At 41.8% G+C, this 26089-nt stretch overlaps 1 long non-coding RNA gene across 1 annotated transcript in view; it reads right to left on the bottom strand.

Annotated features, from left to right (window-relative positions):
• Nucleotides 1-26089, bottom strand: part of LOC105998357 — a 152711-nt gene that overhangs the window by 29807 nt on the left and 96815 nt on the right. The window contains exon 3 of the long non-coding RNA XR_001175695.1: nucleotides 10669-10955. This is a non-coding gene — a long non-coding RNA (uncharacterized LOC105998357). The remainder of the gene's footprint in view (nucleotides 1-10668; nucleotides 10956-26089) is intronic.

The following is a 26089-nucleotide window of genomic DNA, read 5'->3' as shown; positions in this document are numbered from 1 at the left end:
GGGGACCCAAGAGGGTCACTTTAGCCGCGCTCCCATTGTCCCGACGTAAAGATCTCAATAGGTAGGCGCTCAAAGCCCGGAGCAATGGCACCGCGTCCGTTACAAATAGGTAGTTTTGTTTCTCTTGTTGTCGCTACACGGAGTCAAACAAAGCCCCGTCTAAGTTTCCTTCCACTCTCTTGTTGGGATCTTTGTGCCTAAAATGCACTTGACAACAAAGCGGGGGGGGGAGGGGGAGAGGAGGGAGAGAAAGATGCCATTTCTTTATCTATACGTTTGTAGATGAAGAAATATATATAGAGAGAAATATATATGTATAAATGGTGCAAACCCTCGGGGTTGCTGATTTTCTCCAGGAACACTTGTCCGCCCCCTTCCCCTGATCTACCCTTCCTCACCCCAAGGAAATGTACGGAATAGTATCTACCGGCCACGTTCCATTTATTATCTTTACCGACCGCATTGTTTTGCTACCTTACTAACCTCCCCCGACTCCCCCTCCACTCCCCCCCAATTCCCGCCCTCCCAGGCTTGCCTGTGCTGCCACACGCAAAGCCAAGATGCGGACCCGAGCGGCAGGAAAGTTGTGGGAAAGAATCCTGTAAACTTAAAAGAAATTATTTGAAGTCAATCTCCCCCCTCCCCTCTGCAAGTTCTCTCTTTCTCTCCCCCTCCCCCTAAGTTTATGGCTTGTTTTAGTTATTGGGAACTAGAAAGGAGGAGACTGGCCTTTTCGAAACGCGTATGTATTATGTTCTCTTGAAAATAAAACCGTGTTTTCTGCGTACCCGAGGTGTAATGTTAAGCTAAACACGTATCTCGGGAGATTAGGGGGGAAAAAAAGGTGGAAAAAAATTTGGAGGGTTTAATTTAAGGCGGCCACCGACTTTTCTTCGCAGCTGGTTTCAGGGATGTGGCTGGTGCGCCCCCTGCTGGTGGATTCGCCTTTCCAAGATTGTTGCTTTTACCTTTAAAAGAAGGTGTGTGGAAATAATTAAAGTAAGAAGAAAAAAAATGAAGGGGATGGAAGATCAAACTAATTACACATAATCTAAACAAAAGAAAAGTTAACATATCATATAAGCAGTGGTACCAAATCATAAGAATCAAATTTAATTTGCTTAACTTAGAAATGTACATACAACCTCGAGATAAGTGGGAGGTTGAACTACAGGGAAAAAATAGGTACAAATTATGAGATTCAACATATGAATGAATTATGATTGTCCAGGAGCCACAAAGGGCAATCTAAGCATTCACTTTATGATTGTGTATGTAGTGGTCGGTGCTTAATAGCATTATTCTGAAAACTTAAAAAAGAAGCTTTTGGATAATTAAGCTTCAAGAAAAAAAGAGGGGTGGGAGTGGCTAATGGTGGTGTATATTTATTAAAATAAATATTAACAATGGATGGTATAGAAGCAAATCTTCTAAACCCATCTCTCTGTTTTTCAAGGGGAGGGGATAGTAATACGTGCAGATTTTTTTCCTTGGGATGATGAATAAAAGCGTTTACACATTCTCAGATGCGTGTGTCAGCCTGAGCTCTATACTAATGCATTTAAGAGGGGAAAGGGGCTGGCTAGGTCTTTTGTTAATTGCCTTTATCGTATAAATAAGCTATGGAAATACATTACAATTGTGTTATCATTGGTTGCGTTTATTTACAGCTTTATTTTAATTAAGCTTGTCGTACTTATCAAGGCAATAAACTAACAGTGGCTGAAGTTTGTGCATAATAATGTGCTATGAAAAGAAGATTAAAGATGGTGATAGCTGAAACAATTTTTTCACATTAATTAAAAAAATTGATCACTGACTACTCAATTTCAACCCAGCCCCAATAATGCCCCTAAATATAATAACTATAAAAATAATCCCAACAGATGACAGAAACAATCCTGTTTAAGGTTTATAATAGATGGCTACAGTTCACCACTGACTACTAGACAATTAAAAAAAAAAAGACTTAGAATAGGGTGCTTCATCCTCCGAGAACTGAAAATGTTGCCATTGGCACCATTTATAAAAATTGGAAGTGCTTAATCTAAAGAGAATGTAACACTTGCCATCATGGGAAGCAAAAAAGAGACACACTTTTAGAGAAATATTGGTAATCAGGAACAAAATGCATACTCCTGGAACATTCGGAATTTATTTGTTCTAATATTGGCTTTAGCCAAAAAGCCTCCATTGCTAAGTGTAACTTAATTTTATTTAATAATCTTTTTTTCCCATTGATTTTTTTCTCCCCTAAACTCTCCCTATGCCTCCTCAAGTATTGTATCTGAAGCCAACAATTTTGTGGAGATAGAGCACTGTAGACTTATTTTTTCTGCTTAGTGGCAAATAGAGGTTTAACTTGCAGTAATTAGGTGAGAACTAGCCAAGCATCTTACTATTATGATGCTTGTTAAAAAACCGCTCCTTTTCTGCATCTGCATTTGAGTGCGTTCCCCTCCTCTCTTAATCTTCTTATGGAAATGAAGGCAAACGGCAGGGAACCTGCAGAGTCTTGGAGAATGTCCTTGTTAACTGGAATTTCTCAGCATTGCTAATTAGCCGAGTTTGACGACCACCAGTATTGGGGGAAAGCTCTGTTTAACCACTCACCAACCATTCCGAGGAAGAGCAGACTCATTTTATTTTGTAATTAAAATCTGAAAAGGGCCCTATTTGACAGTTAGGGCCATGAGAGTCTTATCTCCCCGTGAAATAATTACTGCCTTGATAACTCAATTTTCTGAAAAATGTCAACTGTGGGCTCCAAAAGTTTTAATTTCATTACGTAAGGGGGGGAAAATGAGAGAAAATAGAAGAAAACGTACAGAAAGACTTTTCTAATTCTAGAACTGGTTAAGTATATTAGGAGTCAGATTTGGCCAAATAAGTGTGTGTGTGTGTGTGTGTGTGTGTGTGTGTTTTAACCTTCCTTCCTTTTTGAACATTCCTTCCTATCCTTCCTGGAAGCTCCATGGAAAGTACTCATAGCAGCAGAAGAAACAAACCAGTAATGTGCTGTGTAAGTCCAATAAAACTGAAAAACCAAGTACAGAAACTGCAAAACAAAAAAGTTCTGATTTTTAAGAGCCAAAGATAAAGAGAAAATTCTTAGTGTTTTGGGGAATGGTGCTGAGATTCTATTTACATTTGCCTCCTAATACCAGAGCACCGAGGATTACAGCAGAAGGACACTGATATGAACAAAGGTTTAAAATGTCTCCCTCACCTCTGTAAGTCACAGAAATTCTCAGTCACTCCAAACGGGAGCATTCCATGAGACTTCTAGAATTACCAAAGTTTGATTCATGAAGGCTTAAGAAACAAACACAGATAAATGAAGAAAGTAAAGAAATGCATTAGAGGAATTCTTTCCCCTAAGAAAAATGCAGCAGAATTTCTAAAAATAATCAACAGGAAATATGCATAGATAAGTTAAATATGAAAACTTAGAGCAAAAAAAATTTAAAAATTCAATTGTGCCACAGTCAAAGTGCATTAGTCTAAACTTCCTTTAGCCTATGAAGGATTCCTCACAAGAAATCACAGAGGGGCCACCTGAAATTTTTTTTATAACACCATGTTCAAAACTATAGAAATTCTTTCATCTACATTTCTACCCCTTTTCTTTTCATGTCAAATTTGTCAGATTTTGGGAGTGTGAAGGATTATTGACAGGAACTATAATAAATGTTTCTAGCTGACACAAAGAACAAACACACATTTGTATCTCTTTCTATTTCCGGAGGCATAGACACGCATATGGTGCTTGATAGATCGGTAATTTCAAATTGCTTAATCATATTTTTTTTCTTCCTGTACCTTGTCTTTAATTTCCAGAAGTGGTATTAAGCATAACAAATGAACGAGGGGATAACAAACGCCCGTCTCAATCCAGACCCAATTTCACCAAATCATTTCACTCAAGAGCTGTAAGGACCCTTGAAACCTAAGGAATGCAGACCTCTTTCTCTCATCTAATTCTCACTGATGAAATAAATACATTTTCCCCCCAAAGAATCCAGTAGTTTGAAAACTAAATGTATTTTCCTCTGACTTTAAATTATAACCACAAAAGTAATGCATAATCACTCGTCTCCTTGGCTGTACATAACAATCACATTACTTGTTGTATTGCATACATTTGTATATCTTGTAGATATTCTAGCTCAAATGTTTTCTGGAAAAAAAGGAAGTCATACTTCACAGCTTCATTTCCACTTCTTGATTTATCATGCAATTTTAATATAAAATTTGGTTCCTATGCTGAAGTTGTTGCCCAGGGAAGATTCTAATTTGTCCATTAAATGACTTAGTTTTAAAACATTATCTTTTAAAAGAAAACAATAAAATAAAAACGAGTAAAGAGATGCCACAGGACATTTTCAGTTGCACTGTGAGTCTATGATTTGGACTATAAAAATTAGAAGAGAGTTGAAAAAATCATCAGGTACTTCAGGTACTCCTCCTTCCCCCAACTCTGAATCCTTCTGTGCCTCTAATCATTACTAAAAGTCCAAATGCATATGTCTCTGATTGACCACAGTGTCTTGTGCCATTAATCACAGCAAAGAGACAGGACTTCCTCAGAATTCTAATTTCCAGTGGTTAGGACTGTCATCCACATTTTAGGGGAGAGGATTGTTTTAAATTCTCCAACTGTGATCATTTCATTGAGTTTTGACAACTTTTGTGGGAAACACAAAACTAATCCTCCCTTAAGTGTTTCTCTGATCTGCATCAAGGGGCATAATTGTGGGCTGGGGTAGATGCAATAGCAATGTACAAAAAATAGGACCCCTCTGCCTCATTCTGGACCCTTCCAAGATACAGAGATGGAATACAGTCTTCTCTCTTCTGGAGATCTATGAGATATATTGCTCCTGTGTCAATTACAAGCTATCTTTCCTCAAGTACAACTGGACCTACTACAAACCACAAGTGACAGACCTCTTAGAGGACTGTGCCACAGATGGACATCCCCAAAAGCAAGATGGGGAAAAAGATAAGATCTGTTTCATGTGTTAGGGACAGAACTACCATCAAAGGAAAAGGAAGACCGCTTTTCACCTGGGTCACAAAAAGAAGTTAAAAGTAAACCATTTTTTGGGGGGAGGGGGGCGGTGTCACTGTCAACCTTAAATAAAACTATTAGCACTTTTTCTTAAAGATGTGCAGCTGTGGCTTGCCTGGCCAAGTGCTGGAAATCAAAGTGGACACCCATTCTGGGAGGGCTGGCATCCTCTTGGCCTCCCATAGATAGCTGGAGCCCTCTTCTAAAAGCTCTTCTGGCCTCAAAAGAAATGTCTGAGAAGTAGCCTTCCCAGAGGCCCACTTCTGTCTGCCCCCTAGCGCCCCTGTTCCAGCTCTGGCTAAGATGGATTTGGGATTGCAAACTCATCCCAAAGGAATTCTCTGATCACTGGCCTGATAATCTTTAAAGGCTCCTTCAGAGCTGGGGCTCTGACTTTTATCTCCCTTCAACACCCTCTCCTTTGCTTTTTTTTTTTTTGTTGTTGTTGTTGGCTCTTCCCACTCCTCTTCCCTCTTACCCCACGCCCCCTCCTTAATTTGGAGATCATTGACACGATAGGCTGTAATGAGTCCTTCAGAAACTGTTATGATCTACAGTGACAATCTCTACACCTAATTCACAGATTATTGACAAGCACTGTGGGCTCAATGGTGTCAAGTTGTACTTGTGGTTTCAACACCCTTCAGCAACCCACAGTAGCTGCTGGGCCTGGGATTAGGACTCAAGGCCTGGCAGTAGCGTCGGGCGCCTCGAGCCCAGCCAGGCTTTCTCCTCCGTGCCTTTGTCTCTGGGTTGGATCTTTGGAATTAAAAGCTTCTCCAGAATGAAAAGCACAATCTAAAGGAGTAAACTTAACCAAATGAAGAAACTCCCTCTTTAAATTTTGCTTGGTCTTCTGAATAATCACACCCCTACCCCCATCTCCAAATAACCTTGCCAAGCTCCAGGCTCTATAGGCTGGAGTTGAGAATGTTTTTCCTCTTCCTGGCTTCACCAGGAAAGGTGTGAAAGCGGGCTGAAGAGGCAGAGGCAGCTGAGACTTGGCATGGCTGCAATAGGGCCTAAAGTGCATTGGCCCAGCGGCCTGGAAGGCCCACGGAATCTGGCAGGCCGGGCTATTTACAAAGCAGGGGCCATCAGCCAACCCGCGCGCGGGCTGGGACCAGAGACCCAAAGCGCCCGCCCCGCCCCTAAAGGGTGCAGGGTGGCTGGGGAGAGAAGCACCACGGGGTGGCTGGCCAGCTGTGCCCCTCAGGCGCCCCGGCCCCCGGGATCCCCTCCCCCAGCACCCCCAAAAGTGTAAGCGTCGCTTTCCTCCTGGGGTTGTGGGATTCACGCAGGCCACTGACGACCACCGAAGTCACACAGCACCCGGGTGCTGGGCGGCAGGCCCTGTCCCAGGCCACCCACTGGCTCGGTCCTCCCTCCACTGAGGGGTGGGGGTGGGGCTGTCCCTTCGCCGGGTCCCTGGGAAAGTTAGGCGCTCGCAGCCGGCCCTTAGCAGGTGCGGCTCCTCCCTCCTGCCAGCCTCCGTGGGGGGCGCGCACCCACAGTTTGGAGAGCAGCAGGGGATGACCCTGCGATCGCAAATTCCTCTTTCTATATCCCAGCAATAGGCAAGTGCACCCTTTCGGAGTGGTCGCTAAGCTGTGGCGGCGGGCTTCGGTCTCCCCACCCGCTGGGCTTCGGGAGCGCTGCGGGGACGTGGGAGCTGGCTCGTCAGCGCGCGCAGGGTCCGAACCCGCCCAGCCCGCGCAGGGTACCCAGCCAGCGCCCCACTGAGAGTCTCCAGAGGAGATCGGGCACTGGACGGTGATGGGGCACCGAGGCAGGGGATCCTGCGTGCCTGCCACTTCGATAGAATTCTGGATCGAGCTTTATGATTCTCCACCCGCCACTGCATTTGAACCTACTAGAGTAAAAATAAAAAATAAATAATAAACATAACCTGAGCCGAAAGCCTGGAGAAGATGTTCTATCGCCAAGAGAAGCAGATCCCCTGAAAATATAACCCCAGAGCCGCTAATTTTAGGAAGTAGTGGGAATAAAACACAAAGGCAATATAAAGCTTTCATTTCCTATAATATGAACTATTCTTAAAAAAGCCATTCTATTTGGAAAAGTAAGCTAGTTTTTGTCAACAGGTAAACTTAAAAAAAAAGGCAAGCCTTAAGCTCAAGTTAAAATTCTAAGTACATCTCTCAACTCCTCCTTTTGTTTATTTAGCACAATAATAGTTTCTGTTTGATTTTCAAACGACTAAACACACACACACACACTTTGCTATAATTTCAAATTTAGAGGACAGGTCATTTTGATAGACTGAAAGGCTCTTTTTGCCCAGTAGTTCAGACCAAAGAAAGTTACAGCTCTTTCCTACGCAGACAGCTAGTTTTTGAAGAAAACAAAAAAGATTCCTGTTTCTCTAGGATAGTTTCTTTCCTTAATCGAAATGCTGAATTTCAGGGGAAATACTCTTGATTTTACCTTCTTTGAAATCTTGCACTGGGATTAAAAAAAAAAAGCCAGACACCTGTTTTCTAGACAATCTATGAGATTTAGCCGTTTGCCAGGAAGGTGAAAAGCTGGGCAGAACTGGCTCTGGAGGAGGAAAGCTTTGGAAACAGAGACTAGACTTTTAATATCACTCGGAAAATAAGTAACTAGGAGCAAATTATTTTGTTCACTCCGAGACTTTTGCAATACTAGCAGGACCTCAGAAGACATTACTGAAAACGTCAAAACAGCAACCAGAGCATCTTCATTTTATTTTTTTGAAATGGGGACAAAATGAGAGAAGTAGTCTTTGCTTGGTTCTTCATTTTCATCCTGTTTCTCTTGCCAGTTTTTTTTTCCTTTAGCATCGCACAACCTGTAAAAGGTGTGCCCCCAGACCTCAAACTGGGCTGGAGGTTGGCTAGGATGAGAAGAGTAGAGGAGGAAGAAGAGGAGGAGGAGGAAAGTGAGGAAGAGGAGGAAAAAGGGAAGAGGAAGATTGTATCTTTTTTAAATGGAGTTAAAAGAGTGTCTGCTTAGTTTTTATCGAATTAAGATCATATTATTCTGTAAGGATAGAAAAATTGGTGTAGACATCTCGTTTCCTTTTTAGAGGGTAATAAAGAGTTTTCTCTAACCCTAAAGCAAGATTCTAGCGATTTCCTGAACTGGAGCTGTGCATCTCCTACTGTGTCCGACAGGGGGCGCTGGGCACGAACCTGCGCTGCGGCTCAGCGCCACTTCTCATCTGAGCCGGGTTCCAGCCCCGGAAGGCGAGAGCCGCGCGCGGGGTCGAGTACAGAGCTTTAGTCTTCCTGGATAAAAAGAGATTAAAGACTGAATTCTTTGTGTGTGTGTGTGTGTGTGTGTATGTGTGTGGGGGGGTGTTATCAATTTTAACCAACTATGAAACTGTAGAGCTTTTTGTTCTTTGATGTTCTTATAAAGAAACTCCTGTCGGTTGAGAAAATTTTAATACTGCAGCTATAGTGTGTGTGGGCAAATTATTTAATTTAAAAATATATTTTTTCCATCTGCTCACATGATCTTTTTAGAAGTACTTTAAAAGCTGGCACTGATCCCTTTGGCCTGTTAACCCTGTCCCAAATTTCAAGTATTTTTAGCTATGTCGAAAGGCCCTTCTATTAATTTGAAGGGGGTGGGGTGGGGTGGGGGAAGAAACTCAAATATTTAAATGCCCCTAAATACTTACTTACTCCTCTGCCTCCCTTTCTCCTGCTTTCTTTAAACAGGGGCTCTTATGGGATGGAGACATTTCATACTTGGGATTTTTCAAAGCCAGGTATAAATGATAAGATGCAAATCTAACTAAGAACAGCAACAATAATAATCTGAGTGTGATGTTGGATTGTATAGCGCCTAAGTAAGAGAAGGATTCTAAATAAAATTGTAATCCACCCACCCCCCACCCCACCTTAAAAAAAAAGCTTCACCTGTATTTAAATAGCGTGTCTTTAATTACAGCAGTCGGGGATGCAGGAGGCTGAAATAAAATTAGCAGTCATTACCAGTCCTTTAACTCTGTGGTGCACTAAATTAGCCTTCCAGTCCTCACAAAGACTCGACAGCAAGCAGTGGGTTGTAAATAAGACAGCGCGACCTGCCCTCAACACCTTTTCCCTTGCCAATCATAGCTCTATCATTCAGCCCAAGATTAACCTTTATCTACCAAAAGTTAAAAAAAAAACAGAAAAATGAAGAGGAAGAAAAGAAAGAAGAAAAAGAGGGGAAAAACGGAAAAGAAAAAGAAGGCATTAAGGAAAGCCCTCTGACCACCACATGTCGAAATAACATAGCTTACAAGAAGCCCCTTTAAATTGGATTATAATGAGTCAGTGTCAGAATACGCAATTTCCACATCATCCTCCACATCCCACTCAGGAGAGTCAGAACAGTGGCTCAGGTAGGAAATGGATCCCATTCTCCCAATTGGGTGTGGACCACCCATCCATACATCAATTTGCCCTTTGCCTCTCCACCTCTACTAAAGTCTAAGACTTAGAGAGTTGTGGCAGGAGGGGATGGTCGAGAGAGAGCATGGATAATTTTAAAGGCATAGACATACGTTTCCGAGCTGCAAACAATCAATTTACTCAACTCACAGTCTTTAGTTTTTGGAGGGGAAAAAAAAAATTCTAGCGAGAGCAACAAAAACCCAGCTGCCCTTCACAGCACAGAATTGTGAAAGTAAAACATCGCCCAAGTTGCCATTAGAGGGCGCCAGGGAGCAAGTTCCCCCCCCCCATCGTTTCCCCCCTCCCCAATCCCACAGAAGCCCTCTCAGCTCCCAGCTTCGTCAAGCTCTGTAATTCCTCCTCTCAGGTAATATTTCCTGCATATCCTGCCCCCTTGCGTTTCCCTCTCTTTCTATGTCAGTCTCTCATAAAGAACGAGATCTCGCCATGGCCCCCTTGCCCTCTTTTTTTTTTTTTTTTTGCAAGCGCCCTCCCACCCCTTACCAACCTAAAATAGTAAGCTGACTGTTGCAATAGCAGAAACCCCACGAATGATATATACCTCTTGACTCAAATCACTCATCCTCAGCCACACGGGGTCTGGAGAAGACTCTTTGTAGGGGTGCAATGCTAGTTTAACATTTTAAAGATGGAAGCCTGAAATGTTCTTCATAGGGTTTATCTCTGGGGACTCCATAGAGCTATTTCTCCATTTTTATAAGAACAAAAATAGAGAAAAGAAAGACACAGATACCCTTAGCATTTAGGTTCGGTACTAAAACTGTTCCAAGAGAATAAAATAACATCATTTCATTCCTGCATTTGTGAAAGAAATCTCAATTAGCATTTAATTCCCAAACTTAATGCTTTTAGACTTAAGCCTCCCTGTGTTAAATGACTGCCACACAGAGTATATTTCCAGATCCCTTAAAGGTCAAAAAAAAAAAGAAAGAAAGAAAGAAAGAAAGAAAGAAAGAAAAAGACAGAAAGAAGGAAAGCGGAATGAGAGGTGAGTGTGTGTGTGTGTGTGTGTGTGTGTGTGTGTGTGTGTGTGTGTGTGTGTGTGTGTGTGTGTGTGTGTGTGTGTGTGTGTGTTGGGGGGGGGGGATGGGGAGGAGTGAGTTAGCCGTGAATGTCAAAGTTGGGTTCCAAGCTACTTACATGTCCATGCCAGATCAGGGTGTTGTCTTGTAGCAGTTTGATTGGCAGGTAAAAAAGCAAAGTACGTGAGGGCTCCCTGAGCCTCTTGTCAGCCAGGCTTGATCACTTCTCACCGGACAGAACGAGTTGAAGGAGCTAGCAGTTCCCCTTCTCGTCCTCTATCCCAAGCACCGTGAATCCATTTCGGCTTTTCTTCCCCCCAGTCTCTCTCTCCATCAGCCTCCTGCCTTCACCCGCATCGCCTTACACCAGCCTCCAGACCTAGCCTAGCTTTGCACAGCAATCCCCTGCAACAAGAAAAATCGTTTATGGCTTAAAACCCCAAATGGCTGATTTTTTAAAAGAGAGAGAGAGAGGGAGAGAGAGAGAGGGAGAGGGAGAGGGAGAGGGAGAGAGAGGAGAGAGGGTGAGGGGGAGACAGAGGGGGAGAAGAATGCACCCAGAGAACAACAAAAAAGTCAGTTATCCTAACACTGCTCTGTCCCCCCACCGCACAGAAGAAGAATAAAAAAAAAGCTTTATGTTTTTTCAGTGGGTATTCAAAGATAATTTGATGCCATTGTTTCTGCTACAGATGGTTCTTTTAAATACAATAACACAGCTCTTTGTGCCGGGTACCCACAATAAAAATCGAAAGCGTTCCCCTGAATAACCATTTTGTTCTCTCTTGTATAGGGGCCAACAAAAGATGCGTGAGGTAATGGGTTCTGTTTATTAAAGCCATAGAATAGGGGTTTGATAAAGATTTTTTTTTTAAGCAGAAGACCTTGCAAGGTCGGGCTGATCTCTTCATATTTTTTTATTAAAATATTTGTCCAGTAGATTATTCCTTGGTGCAGCTGCAGGTTTTCTCCCCGATTCTTAATCAGCTCTAACATCTGTCTGTTGGAGGAAGCTTAAAAAACCCACAATTGTATCAGTGGTGCAGTAACCTTATCAAATTCTGACTTGTTAGGCTCAGTACAGGCAAATGCAACCGAGTTTCAATTCTATTTGGTTCTGATTGGGGCATGGGGGGGGGAGGGTAGGAGAGACTGCAGCCTCAGCTGGAGTGACTGAGGGAAAGGAGGCTTTTCCTCTTTCTCCCCCCAGCTCCCTGGTTGGCCATACACAGCTGGATGATCCAGACACACAGCGCTGGACCTCTTTCATCTGAGATGTCTCTTCTCATCTCTGTGAGCTTTTACTAGTGTATGCAGGCTGGATGGGCTGTGTGTGGTGGGGGTGGGGGGCGGGAGTGAGGCCTATTTTCAGGTCATGCTCACCCTCCTTTTTGGCTAAAAGTCTCCAGTTTTAGAAAAACCTAGGATGGAGCCCAGGGTGAGTGGAACAAGTTAAAGGTGAGTCTCTGCTAACCAATAGGGCCTACTTTTGTTCCTCCTTGACTCATCCCTCTGCTAGCTTTGACTCATTGGCTGTAGCTGTGTTAGAAGTGGGGATGGGCAGCTCCCCAAGCCCCACAGGCTTGCTCCCCTCACAATCCTGCAGTTTCCTTTCACTGGGGTCCCCTATACCTCAAGCCAGCTGAGGCTCCAGGTCAACTCTGAGTAAGCCCTCACCACTTAGGCAATGGGGTCACTGCAGGGGAAGTTGTTAGTTTCTGACTAGGTTTGTCTACCTTTCTGTAGGAATGAGTGCCAAGGCTCTCTGGGCCTCCAATAGGCCGCAAGGACAAGCAATCCACTTTCTTGACTACTGCTCTGTGTGTTGTTATTTGTGGCAAGACAATAGTCTGGAGAAATGCCTTTCATCTTAAAAAAAAAGTTTTCAATGGGTTCTCTACCTCTGCCTCATCCCCACCTCTGCTCCAATTCCTCCTCCTCTTCTTCCCACAAACCTTCCATAGAAAAGAAAGATCAACATTTAGATGAGTGTCTCAACAAAGCTGAGAGCAACCTCTACTGTCCCCTTGGGAAAAAAATGATGTTATTGGTTTACAACACATCATTTAGGAAGGGAGATGATCACCCCGGAAAGCTTTTCCTATAAAACTTGAAAAAGAAAGGCAACAAAGACAACAAAATAGGAAATTAGACCATTTTTGGTGATTTGTTTTTCAACAACTCATTGTGTATTTTAAGATAAACAGTTTAATATCAGTCACAAAAAAAAGCAAGTCAGAGAAATACTAAAAATAAAAAAGTTAGTCATTTCATAACCCTGTGCCTTTGTGAGTGTTGGAGGTAAGGGAAAAATTGAGAGGAAATTCGAATGCCCTTTCCTGGATGGGGTCCAGTGCCATTTGTTACTTAGGGCATTGGGAAAGGAGGAGGAGGAGCATTGGTGCAAACTTTCAAGTCCATGGTGGTAACATTTCCCCAAGCAACTGTGGGATGTCAAGTGTCTTCTAGTGTTTTCATAGAAGTGTGACCACTGAAACAGCCGAGGGTTTCCTTCTGGTCTCCTTTATCATATATATATATATATACATATATATATACATAGTTAGTATTAAGACTTGAAGAATATGCCAATTTGATAACTCTCTCTCCCCCTCTCCCTCCTCTCTCTTTCTTCTTACAGTGGATTGCAAGACAAATCTGAACTGCTGTTCTGGGCTAGACTTGAGACTGTAGGATAGGAAGGCCTCAGTGGGTAGCTGGAGGGAGTCCAGATGAGCAAATGAATACTTATTGAGGCATGGCCTAGTCCTAAGGAGTTTAAGATCTGTGGGCCTCAGTCTCTTGAGAGGGATAAAGAAGACTAGTTTTTTTTTTGGTTTTGCTTTGTTTTTAGGGATAGCACCTGAAAACCTGTCTGAAAACCAGTCAAGCAATGGCATTCTACTTGATATTGGAAGAAGAATAACTTTTAACTAATGTATAAAGTGTCATGTCAGAGAAAGGACCAACTTGACAAACTGCCTTGGGAACACAAGAAGGAAGAAGGAGGAGAAGAAGAAGAGGAGGAGGAGGAGGAAGAGGAGGAGGAGGAGAAGGAGGAGGAGGAGGAAGAGGAGGGGGAGGAGGAGGACTTGAAGGGGTGGGGGAGGACAATTTTCTGTGTGCCCAAAGGAGAATCTGCAACCCTGTCTCCGGTGGGAAGAAGAGCCAGAATCAGTTTTTTGAGACTCCATTTATGATGTTTATAGGTGACTGAAATGGAAATGTCACTGTTCAAAGGAGCACTGAAGTCCGTATTGACCCCCTCCCTCCTTTCTGCGAATGCAAGCCTTCCTGGGGAAGAGTGGGGTGCAGGTGTGTGCCATTCTGCACGAGCTATTCAGGAGAGCAGTCGAGGAGGGGAGGGAGGAAAGAAAGCAGAAAAGAAGGAAGTGAAACAACCAACGAAAGAAGAGCTAGGAGAGGAGATTTTAAAAGACAGGATTTAAGCACACCACGGGCAGAGCGGATTAGCAAAAGCGGCCCCCGGGATCTCGTTTTCAACCGCCGAGGCTGCTTACACGGAAACACGATACGCTCGACCAGGGTCTGGGTTTTCCTGCAAACCGCGGAGGACCACACAGATCTGGAGGTTCGCAGGGAGATGGAACGGCTGTCAAACTGGAGCCCCCCTCTCCTAAGGAATCAATCACCGCCAATGCGCCGCCGCCACCCCTCCACGTGGAAAGAAGCGGGGCTCGGCTGTCGGGGCCCGGACTCGGCTTGCTGGCGGGCGCGGGGTCTGGGGGTCTCGGGTCTCGATGGGGAAGGCACACGGGCAGGGCGGATCATCTCGAGCTCAGGCGCCTCAGCCCGCACCCCGCAACCCCGTACCCGCACCCAATCCGAGGAGCCGCAACGCCAGATCAAAGGGTCCGTGGCTTCCCACATCTGCAGCGAAGTCAGAAGTGAGGATGCCTTAAAACACGCCCGGGGACTGAGGACAAGTAATTGGCCCAATTCGATCCAATTATCCACTTAGACCCCAAACAAAGCAACCCAACGCCCCACTTGACGAGCACCTGAAGACCCGACCCGCGGTCTCCCCTCCGCCTCCAGACGCCGCTCCAATCCCAAGCCTAGATTCCTTAACCGAACCCCAAGATCGCGCGCGCGCCTGCGCGCGCGCCGCGTGCAGAGATCTGCACGCCTCGCTCTGCAGAGCCTCTTAAATAAACCTCTAACCCGAACCTCGGCCTTCTAGCCTCCCTCATCCCTCCCAGTAGCGAGTGATAGCCCGAGGCACCCAGAGCTGAGGCTGGTCCATCGGTTCCCCCAAAGCCCAGCCTTCTGGGTTCTCTGGGCCCTGTGGACAGGCAGCCTTCTCCAACGTGTCTGGCCTCGAAAAGTGGAGGCTGGAGGCCGCCAGGCTGGGTTCCCTCTTGCCTATAAAAGCTGCATCCCTACCTCTTCCCGCCCTTCCAGGAGCTCTCTCTCTCTGCCGGCAAGCCCTGCGGGGCCTGGTCAACCCGGCTTGGAGTTGGAGACTCCTTCACCTAGGTACCCTAGGAATAAAAACCTGGATCCTGCTGCCATCGACAGCCCCTGGCTTTCCTGCCACCTTTCCCTACAAGCCTTCGCAGGTGGGTGAGGAGGATAGGAGCTCCCTATACTCAAATCCCTCAGCGACTCTAGGAAGGTTTAGTTCCCTTCCGAGCACACAGTGTGGCCACTTCGGCACATAGTGCGGCCACTTGGGTTTGTTCTTAGTCCATGATGTGTGGAGAGATCGTCCAGGGAGAGCTGAAACTTGGTCCCTTGGGGAAGCAGGGACCTGGGATGGAAGTCAAGAAACAAGAATCAGCGAGGGACTGCAAGACAGGGCCTTGGAAAGCGTGATCACTGTGAAGGCAGGCTCAAGGACCTGTTAGATCAGTGGCCAAAGACAAGCAAGGCCTTCCTACCACCCTTATATTTCTAGAACTCGGGGTTCTATTTGTTATATGTTGATTGACAACAGGGACCGTGGAAAGGCATGCTTTATAATTGTGTGGTAACAAGGCAAAGGCAATAGATTCCTTTAAATTTGGTTGTTGATAAAGCAAAGTTTAACAAACAACCCTATTATTATCACTTTATGTGTTAAAACATGAGTTTCAAAGCATTAAGTATTGAAAATAGGGCACGGGGTTTGTGATCTTTTTTTTTTCAGTTTCTTAATTTATCCATGTAGTTAATATTTCCAGAAATGCCAAGGTTTCCTCTCAACTTCTGAGTAACAAGATAGGGAGGAGAGAAAGAGAAAGAGACCACATGAGCCAGGTGCAGGTGGCTCATGCCTATAATCCTTAGCTACTCAGGAGGCTGAGATCTGAGGATCGCAGTTTGAAGCCAGCCTGGGCAGGAAAGTATTGAGACTCTAATTTTCAGTTAGCAAGCAAAAAGTAGGAAGTGGAAGTATGGCTCAAGTAGTAGAGCACTAGCCTTGAGTGAAAATGCTAAGGACAGTGCCCAAGCCCTGAGTTCAAGCCCACATACTGGCATATACACATATAGCCCAGAGAGAGTGGGGGGGCACAGGGAGAGGGAGAGGAAGAGGGAAAGGGAGAGGGAGAGAGAGAGAGAGAGAGAGAGAGAGCACTATCTTAATTTCACTTATCTTTTACTATGCTTTTTGCATTAGTTTAAGATAAATTAACTTTTTTGCATGTGTGTAAAATATTAATTAAAAATAAAAGCCAGGTTCTGGTGGCTCCATGTAATCTTAGTTATTCATGAGGCTAGGACCTGAGGATCTGGATTCAAAGTTAGTTTGGGCAGGAAAATCTGTGAGACCCTATCTCCAGTTAATCACCAGGAAACTGGAAGTGGAGCTGTGGCTCAAGTGGTTGAGTGCTGTCCTTGAGCATTTTTGCACTCAGGCCCAGAATTCAAGCCCTGTGATGGGCACACACACACACACACACACACAGTAGTATCACCTATTAGATTTCAAGAATAATCTGAAGTGAGGATCTTTCCCCACATGTCTATTTTATGCACCATTATAATGACTGGTATATCATTGAATTTGATGAGCTTGTATTCTCTGTCCTCAGATTTACATACTATGTAAGCCATGAACACAGGTGTAGGTCCAGTGATGATCTGGGTGTAGAAAGTTAAAAAGTGATTATTTCCTACTTCTCTCTTTCACAGACGCAAGGACAGGCAGTATGTACTGCAGCACGTGTTGAGAGAAAAGGATTGTGCCTTTTGTGGTTTGTCTAGAAAGGATTTAATGATCCAGGAAAACTGATTCCAGGGAGAATTGCTATTTACCTCTCCCATTTCCATCCCACCAACCACTCTCTTTCCCTTGAAGAAAGAGCAACACTTATTCGCTTGGGAGTGACAGAGAAAGAAACTAATCTTTAATTAGTATCTATTATTTATCAGATACTTTCTCTTATTTACTTCTCATAATAATTCAATAAAACTGGAATTATTACACTTCACCATTATTTAACAGAGTTAGGGAAGATCCAGCTGGGTTAAATGTTGATGGCTACACAGCTGAAAAATAGGAGATCTGCGTTTCAAATTTTACTCTAACCCTGAAACACAGTCTGTTTTCTGGAATCTAGAGACTGAACTCAAATGGACTCAAGTAAGCATCATTGGTGGCTTGCTGGGTGTGAGCTCAGGAGAAAATTGCTTCTGCCTATAGAGCCTACATTTTTCCCTTTCTGGAAGACAGCTTTTTATTTTTGTTTCTCTTCCCTTCTTCTTGACAGTGCCTTGCTATATTGTCCATGCTAGCCTCAGAGTTGCTAGCCTCCTGCCTCTGAGTACTGGAATTATAGCCACATGCCAGAATGTTCAGCTAAAACAGTTTCTTGTTTTATTTATTGATGGATTGATTGTGCTAGTACTAGGGCTTGAAATCAGAGCCTTATGCTCTTGCTTGGCTTTTTTACTCAAGGCTGATCAGTTTACCACTTGAGCCACTACTGGATTTTTGGTGGTTAGTTGGAGGTAAGTCTCACTGACTGTGAGACTTGGGCTAGCTTCTAACTACAATCCTCAGATCTTAGCCTCCTCAGTAGCCAGGATTATAGGCATGAGCTACTAGCACCTGGTTAAAAATAGCTTCTTAAATTCTGGTTTTTCATAGGATCTTTGGCCTTGAGGAGATGAACTGGAGGTAGGAATGCAAATCTTTGCCTTTTTCCAGTCCAAAATTGGGCTTAAGCTTTAAATTCAATTTTCTAAATATAGATTTCAATTGGCATCTGGCCCAAGGCTATCCTTTGGCTAGCTAGGCTGAATCAAGTTATGATTTCATGAGTTTAGATTCACATAGGTCAAATGGAATACCAGTCTCAAAACCGCAGCCTCAGAAGCTAAAAGGGTGGGAGGAAAATATAGCACTAACACAGCACATGACTGCTAATTAACCCAATTAACAACTGCAAACCAGTGAACATTTATATTTGTATTTTCTCAGAGAGGGAGGTAATTAAAATTTATTTCCTTTCTATTAACTACCTTTCCCCCTAGATAATCACCTATATCACAACTACCCTTTAATAGGTCAATAGGAATTATTTTAAGACATTCAAATGTAAAAAGAATTGTTAATTTAATAGGCACTATGGATAGTTTAATTTGTATCTTGTATTAAATTAAACATATGGTGAACAGGGTATAATAGATTTTCTATAATTTCGCTGCCAATGTGGCAATAGCAGACAGTTCCTCTCACCAGCAGACTCGCCAGTGGTTTGTTTACTAGCTTATTTGAATTAAAATAAAGCTTCGCTTCTGCTGACTGCACATCATTATCTATGAGACCATAATCCTGCCAGCAAATCCTATATCTTCCAGAACTGGCTCTTTTGTTTGGGATTACTGAGAGCTTAGCCTATAACAAAGAGGAATAAGGCATCCCTCTCATCCTCATAATTAAGTGTGGGGACTAATTTAGAAACAAACCCAGAAAGATGTAGTATTTGGAGTTATATTTCTGTACAGACTGGAGGAGAAACAGGATAGGCCAAACACCGGATTGTTAACAGAATGTTTAAACTATTAAATGAATGTACTACAGGAATGCAGCTTGTTAAAATTAAGAGCAGCAGCAAATCAGGTACTGATGGACTTTGCACGGGGCAGGAATTCTGTAGGAAGGATCTGAAGGTAGCTTGGAAAGAGGACGTATTAAGGTTCTAAGCTTGAGAAGACGTGCTGCACATTTTCTGAATGGCAGGTATCTTCTTCTATTATTCTAAAAGGATGAACAATTAATAGTTATTGTTACAAGCGATATTGTTAAAATGCAGATTGAAAAAAAATAGAACACTACTTTGTTCATTACCTGCCCCCCTTCCCCCAAATACAACTTTTGGAAATCATCAATGAAAATTGTTCACATTTTACCTCCAAGGTGCATAAAATTTAGGCTTCCTTTACATATCACAGCAAACTTCCATATTTACTGATAATTCAAATCCCTAGGCGTTTCAGAAAAGGATTTTACATATATACCTATAGAAGCAGTGTTCACGGTCCACAGGCCACATAAAAGCTAGTCTATTTACTAAATAAGAGCACGCACACAAGGGCTAACCTATCAGTGCCATCAGATTGTCACAGATGCGAAGTCTGAGGACCTCCGTGAGACCCAACCAGACCCTGGTGAATTAGAAAGCAGGTCCTTAGATTTTAAAAACATTTAGGCAAAGTGACAGTTCAGAACATCTGTTAGCCTTCTGTCTGAGTGGAAGCTAGATGTCATGGAGTGCACAGCTGTAGGCATTTGAGGCTTTTTTTTGCTAACATCTGTCACAGTAGCACAATAATATAGGTAATTATCAACACCTTATATAAACTGTTTGCTATTTAATTTTTAGAAAGAGTAAAATTAGTGTTACAGTCCTTGGCAAAAAACTAATTGAGATGAATATAACTCTTTTTTTAATTTAAAAGTTGAATAAATGATCTGATCATTCTGTGAAAAACAGACATATAAAATATTTTCTGCTACCAATTTGTGTATATATCATCTTTAGAGCAAAAAAATAAATAATTTTGTTTTTGAAAATACAGATTAAATAACAAGCAAAAGAAGAAAAATTAGGGATAAAGAAGAATGAGGCTAATAATTTGGTGTTTAATACAAACAAAAGTTATGTGATTTGTTATTAATAGAAAACACTTGTGCTCACCACACAATGGTGGCATTAATTGATTGTCTCTCTATAAAAATTAAAAATTCATTTTATGATAGCCCATTCAAGAATGGTCTTTCTTTCTTTCTCTCTCTCTCTCTTTCTCTTTCTTTCTTTCTCTCTCTCTTTCTTTCTTTTTGTGTGGGTACTGAGACTTGAACTCATGGTCTGCGAGTTGTCCCCTTAGTTTCTTTACTCAAGATGCTCTACCACTTGAGCCTCAGTTCTAGCTTTTGAGTGGTTAATTGGAGAAAAGAATGTCATAGACTTTTCTGCCCAGGCTGGCTTTAAACTTTGATCCTCAGATCCAATCCTCCTAAGTCACTAAGATTATAGGTGTGAGCCACCAGCACCTTCTATGAGTGGTTATTTACAAACAGCCTTTCTTTTTCCACTCTTCCTCAGCCCCACAACTTTGCAGAGAAATGGCAAAGAAAGTTGAAGTCCTTCCATCTTAGGGTTCACCTCTCATTTAAGTACAAGTACCCTTAATTCCTTGTGTCTCATGCATACAGTTCATCTACAATGGTTGTATTGAGATATTGGGAATTATTGTGTCTTATGTGATTCTCTTTGCCTGTACTGTAGTTGTTTTTAGCCTAAAAAAAAAAAAAAAAAACAAACTCAAAGCAGCGAAACTGTATTCCAAAGAACCCGATTTGGGAAAGATGCTAGTCAATAATGTCTCACTGAAAGACTAGGACGGGCTACAGAAAAGAAAGAAGTTAGCTGCCGTAGGATTTCATCATCTAACCATGCAATGTAATCTTAACCAATTCATTACACACTCCTTTTGTTTCCATTACAAAAGGGGTGCTACCTTTGTCAGAGGTTGCAATTCCAGTATGTTCAAGCAAAGACAAGGGAGAAATTGAAAACGTGCTGTCAATTCCCTTCACTGCCAGGAAGAACTGTAGGGGCAGAGGTCATTCTCACTGTCCAACATGCAGCTCAGCTTAGACCACAGATAACTAAAGTTCCCATGTTGCCTTAATAAAGAAGAGGAACAGAAAATGCTCCATAACAGTAGGAGTAGGGAATTGTGTTTTTGAATGCATTCAGTTAACACACATAGAATTGAATTAAACGGCTGTGTATTCGGGCAATAGTTGGAGATGTTTGATACCATCCTCTCTCAGGATAACCTTGTAAAGCATAGGCATAGATACTTCTCAAAAACAGAGTCACAAATTTCAATATTTATAATCTTTGTCCAGAGGTAAACATGGGCATAAAAGGCAGACAGCTGGGTTCAGAAAGAAACATAAAGACGACTGAAAAAAATAACAGTACCATAGATAGTGACAGAAAAAAGGGCTTTCTGTGAGGTTGGGAAGGGGCAAAAGAGAATATTGGTTACCAGAATTCAGACTTAGGGCTTGTGAGTATTGGTCCTTCCTAAACAGAGTGATCTGTTTTAAGAAACGAGTCTTAGAAAAACATTAAAAACACGAAGCAAATAACATATTTGAAATCTGTTGAAGTGTGTTCAGTTGATATTTCTCCATGTTGTAATTTTTCACTGATGAGGAAAAAGCCATCAGAGTTGGAAGTTTTAAAGGGGGAGAGAAGGACAAACAATTTTTCAAACTTGGAAAATATTTGAGCAATGAATTTGACTCCTTAAGGAGTAATGAATTTGACTCCTGAAAAGACTTTGTGCTTTTTCTGTTAGTTTTTTTTAATTAAAAAATTATTCTTAGGTAATTGTATAAAAGGGTTTCAACATATCAGTTAGTCAGTACAATGCATCTTGATCAGTATCAACCCTTTCATAATTCTCCCTATCTCTCCCAATACCACCCATCCCCTGAATTTTCCTAGTTCTATTTTCATATATATATGTGCATGTGTGTATACATATATAATATGCAGATATATATATATATATATTTATGGACATATGTATGTATACACACATAGAATATTATGACTACATCCAACTACCCTTTCTCTCTCTATTATGTTGTAAACATTTGGAACAGAATAGTAGAATCAGGACTTCTGAAACATCAGATATATGGGCAAACTTCAACAGTGATGGATTGGACAGGGATGGGAGGTAGAACTGGGGGGAAGTAAAAGAAAGGTGCTATTGTTTAAAAAGGAAATGTACTCATTACCTGACTTATGAAATGGCGGCTCCTCTGTCCAACATCTTAATAATAACAATAAGATTATTTAAAAAATGATTGGACTACAACAAACTTCACACAGGTGGGTGCTTATAAGGAGACACACGTGACTTCGGGCTTTGTACATGGATCAGAGCCACATTTATCTACGTGTATCTATCTTGATGTTTGTAAGACGTTATTCTTGGCTAATAAGAATAGTACTTCATTAAGGTCCACTTTAAAGTTTGAAAATTCTTTTCTTGGCGTAGAAGCGGCTCTGATCCGCCCTCTGCAACGCACGCAGTGTGCAGTCAGGACGCTCTCATCTCTTTCCTCCTTTGTGCAATTGCCTGTCCCTGCTGGTGCTCACTGCCCTCCTCTTCCTTCATTAAATGCCCTAATCCAAGCGAGGCCCTTCCAGGTAGCTTCCTTGGCTTGCCCTAGCCTTCTGCTTTTCAAAATCTGAAACAAATGACTAAAAAAATTGGATTCACTGAAATGGACTAATGACAGCTAATAATGTGTTCTTGCTTCAGAGTTACTAGTGTTGTGCCATCAAGTCTTTGAACAAGAGGCACAGATCTTGGCCATTCTGTGTCCTCTGTGTCACCTAAGTGTCTTCCCTATAATCCCCATGGACTTATGAGTGAATATTTGCTGAGTTTTATGTCTGTCTTCCTAAATCTAGTCATGCATTATCCTATTGTAAGCATTATTTGTTTAAAAACATATATTTATTTTTAAGTTCTATTGGTTAGAGAGATACAGTGATCTAGTTAAATCAGTCTTTAAAATGTCATTTTTTCTTCCCTATTGATTATAAGCACATTAAAGGATTTTTTTTTTTTGTCAGTCATGGGGCTTGAACTCTGGGCCAGGGCACTGTCCCTCAGCTCTTCAGCTCAAGGCTAGCGCCCTACCACTTGAGCCATAGTGCCACTTCTGGCTTTTTGTGCTTATGTGGTGCTGAGGAATCGAACACAGGGACTTATGCAAGCACTCTACCACTGGTCCCCTTCAAAGGAAATTTTTAAAAAGAAAACAGTATGTTAGCTGATCACATTAAAGCATAAATAACTTAGATTTCTATATTGTCTTCTGGCCTATAAACACATGACAGTTAGACTTACGGTATACATTCATTTTTCTGTTTCTTTAACTTTATTGTGTTTTGAAATGGAATTTACCAATAAAATTCCTAGGAATTTTAGATCCCTACAGAAAAGATGAGAGAAGACAATGTAAGCTAAACATTGGCCTGGTGTTTTTGATAGTAGCTAATCTTTCAGCTATTCAAAATGATAGACTTTCTGGCCTTGGACAAATGAGAGTATAGAATTTTAGGGTCTTAAAGGAGTCCTGAAAGAAAGAGATGATCCTAAATCTAGTCAATTCTAGCTCCTATTTTAACCATTTCTTATTGAAGGTATTTACCTGTCCTTTCTGTAGTTTATCTAGAAAAAAAAAAATCCAAGCCCTCTTAGTTTTTCTGTTCTTCTTACAAATACGAACATCAAGATACAGCTTGGTCGAAAGGACTTACATTTTTAGGGCATATTTCCCAGTGTCAAATAAATCAAATGAATTATCCTATAATCAATCCAATCATCTAGTGTTACCACAGCAGGCAAAGACATCCTGGTGTCCTTTACAGATGCAATGTTTTGTTAAGGCTTCAGATCAAATGTTTCCAATTGGTACAATTAATATTCTTACTACCTTACAGCTCGAAAAATTTGGAATGTTGAAGTGAGTGTCCATTACTGGCAAATGGAATAATTAGAGGATACGACAAACTAGTTTATTAGAAACATGCATGCCAATATAGCCTATATCTCTCTTCTCTCCTTTCCCTCTTGTTATATCCTTATTATTTGCCATGATACTTTATATATTTACACGTGTGCGCACGCGCACACACACTCATACATGTCTTAACACCAATTTCAGGAGGCTGATTCTTTGTACAATGAAGGTTAGTACATCACTTCTAATTTAAATATCTAGAGCATTTTCCTTTCCAAACATGAAATCAGAATCTTAACCAGGCTGCTGCCAATGCGTATCATTATCAGTTTCAACACAGAAAGAGCTTGCTTCTTTTTGAAAAGGCAGAGTTCACAGGATCATAGAACAAGATTTCTGAAAATCATTCCCATATAACTCAGTTTTATGCTCCAGCGGCCAGGAAATCAGGCCACAGTGGTCCAGACTGAGAAAACTGCTATAGAAAATGCAGAGCAGAGTCCCAGCTTACACCTGCAGAATCTGCTGTCAGCTGTTCAGTGCTAAGTTCTATGCCTTTTCTCCATGCCTGTTTGTAGGCTGGCTAATTTATTAACTCCTTAATATCTGAAGCCAAGACAACATAGACAAGTATTTGTGGGATTGTGAAAAATGTATGAGTGAAAGGGTGATAGAGCATTGAGCATGGGTAATACATTTTATACTTATCTCAGAAATCATTGCTATGACTTGCCCTAACCAATGCACAAATTAACTTTCTTTTCTTTTCCTTCCTTCCTTCCTTTCTTCCTTCTTTCTTTCTCCTTCCTTCTTTTTTATCTTTCTCTCCTTCCTTCCTTCCTTCCTCCCTCCTTCCCTCTCTCTCTTTCTTTCTTTCCTTCTTTCTTTCTCTCTCTCTCCTTCCTTCTTTTTATCTTTCTCCTTCCTTCCTTCCTTCCTTCCTTCCTTCCTTCCTTCCTTCCTCCCTCCCTCCCTCTTTCCCTCTCTCTCTTTCTTTCTTTCTTTCTCTCTCTCTCTCTTTCCTTCTTCCTTGATACCCTTCCTCCCTCCCTTCCCTTCCTTCCTTCTTTTTTTTTTTTCTTTTTTGAGGGAGGCAGTAGTGAAACTTGAACTTAGATCCTGGATGCTGTCCCTGAGCTTTTTCTCTCAAACCTAGTGCTCTAACACTTTAACCACTTCCGGCTTTTTGCTGTTTAATTGGAGATAAGAGTTTCAGGGATTTTTTTTTTCTTGCCCAGGATAGCTTAAAACCTAGATCCTCAGATCCCAGCCTCCTAAGTAGGTAGGATTACAGGCATGAGCCGCTGGTGTCTAGCAGCCTTGACTTCTTTACTCAGCTTCTATTTGTTCTACCTTCTATAGCTGGCTAGCCATTCAGTGCACCATCCTCATTTTCTATTGTAGCAAAAAGACAACAAAAGTATGGTCACATTTAAAAACCTTTTGAAGAGTGAGCACCTTCCTTCCTTTCTGGATTGTTCCCTGCATTTCCACATTCCTAGTTAATAGGTTTTTAAAGCAGTTTCTCCAACTCTTTGCCTGCCACAGACTGACCTGCCTGGCATCTGTGGAGCAAAAGCCTGTTTGTTCTTCAAGAGGCTTTTAAATCCATTGTGTCTTTGCGCCTTTCAACTGCTAACTCTTCAGGTATGGTCTGGGTTTCTTGTTTAGCATATTTTGCATGTTCCAAGCCATTTACAGCAACTACAACAAAAGTGAGTAAGGGAAAAGAAACACTGGCGTGCATGCTTTTATTTGCTAAGGTATCTCACAGATGTCCAACAGGAAGGATTCTTTCCATAGTTTCTCAACTCGGGCTTTAAATGTAAGTAGAAAGTTTTTCTTCTTCTTTTTTCCTTTTGTTTCAAATTGGTATGTCTTGGGAAGACTGGGAACTTGGTTGAAACACCAGTCCACTATTTGGAAATCCTTTCCTCCATTTGTTCTTGGAGAATGAGGACACAAAAAAGGAAAAGCTCCATACTTGGGCAAAAAAGCTCAGTTCTAGCCCCAGTACTGGCACACACACAGACACAAAACAAAACAAAATATTAGAGAGCTTTTCATGTTGTCAAAATGAAGTTTTCCAAGCAACAGAACTATGATAAAGTATTCAGATACTAAAGTCTTAAGACATATTCTTTCCTTTTGGTTTTGTCTTGTGAGTGATATATTCAGAAAGCTATAGAAAGCCAGGTTAGCAATGACTCTCAAAAATGAAATTTTTAATGTTTTTTTTTTTTGGTGCTACTACTGTACCTGTAAAAATGTTACATTTAAATTGTTTTCCCACTATTTGTTTGTTTATAGTTCTGTCCCTTCTTTTCCTTCCTTCCTTCCTTCCTTCCTTCCTTCCTTCCTTCCTTCCTTCCTTCCTCCCTCACCACCCCCTCTCTCTTTTTCCTTTTCTTTCTCTCTCTCTCTCTTTCTCTTTCTTTCTTTCTTTCTTTCTTTCTTTCTTTCTTTCTTTCTTTCTTTCTTTCTTTCTTTCTTTCTTTCTTTCTTTCTTTCTTTCTTTCTTTCT

Source organism: Dipodomys ordii, unplaced genomic scaffold (genome assembly GCF_000151885.1).
Source record: "Dipodomys ordii isolate 6190 unplaced genomic scaffold, Dord_2.0 Scaffold162, whole genome shotgun sequence".
NCBI lineage: Eukaryota > Metazoa > Chordata > Mammalia > Rodentia > Heteromyidae > Dipodomys > Dipodomys ordii.
The sequence above is the reverse complement of the archived record's forward strand: the minus strand, read 5'-3'. Positions and strand labels throughout refer to the sequence as shown.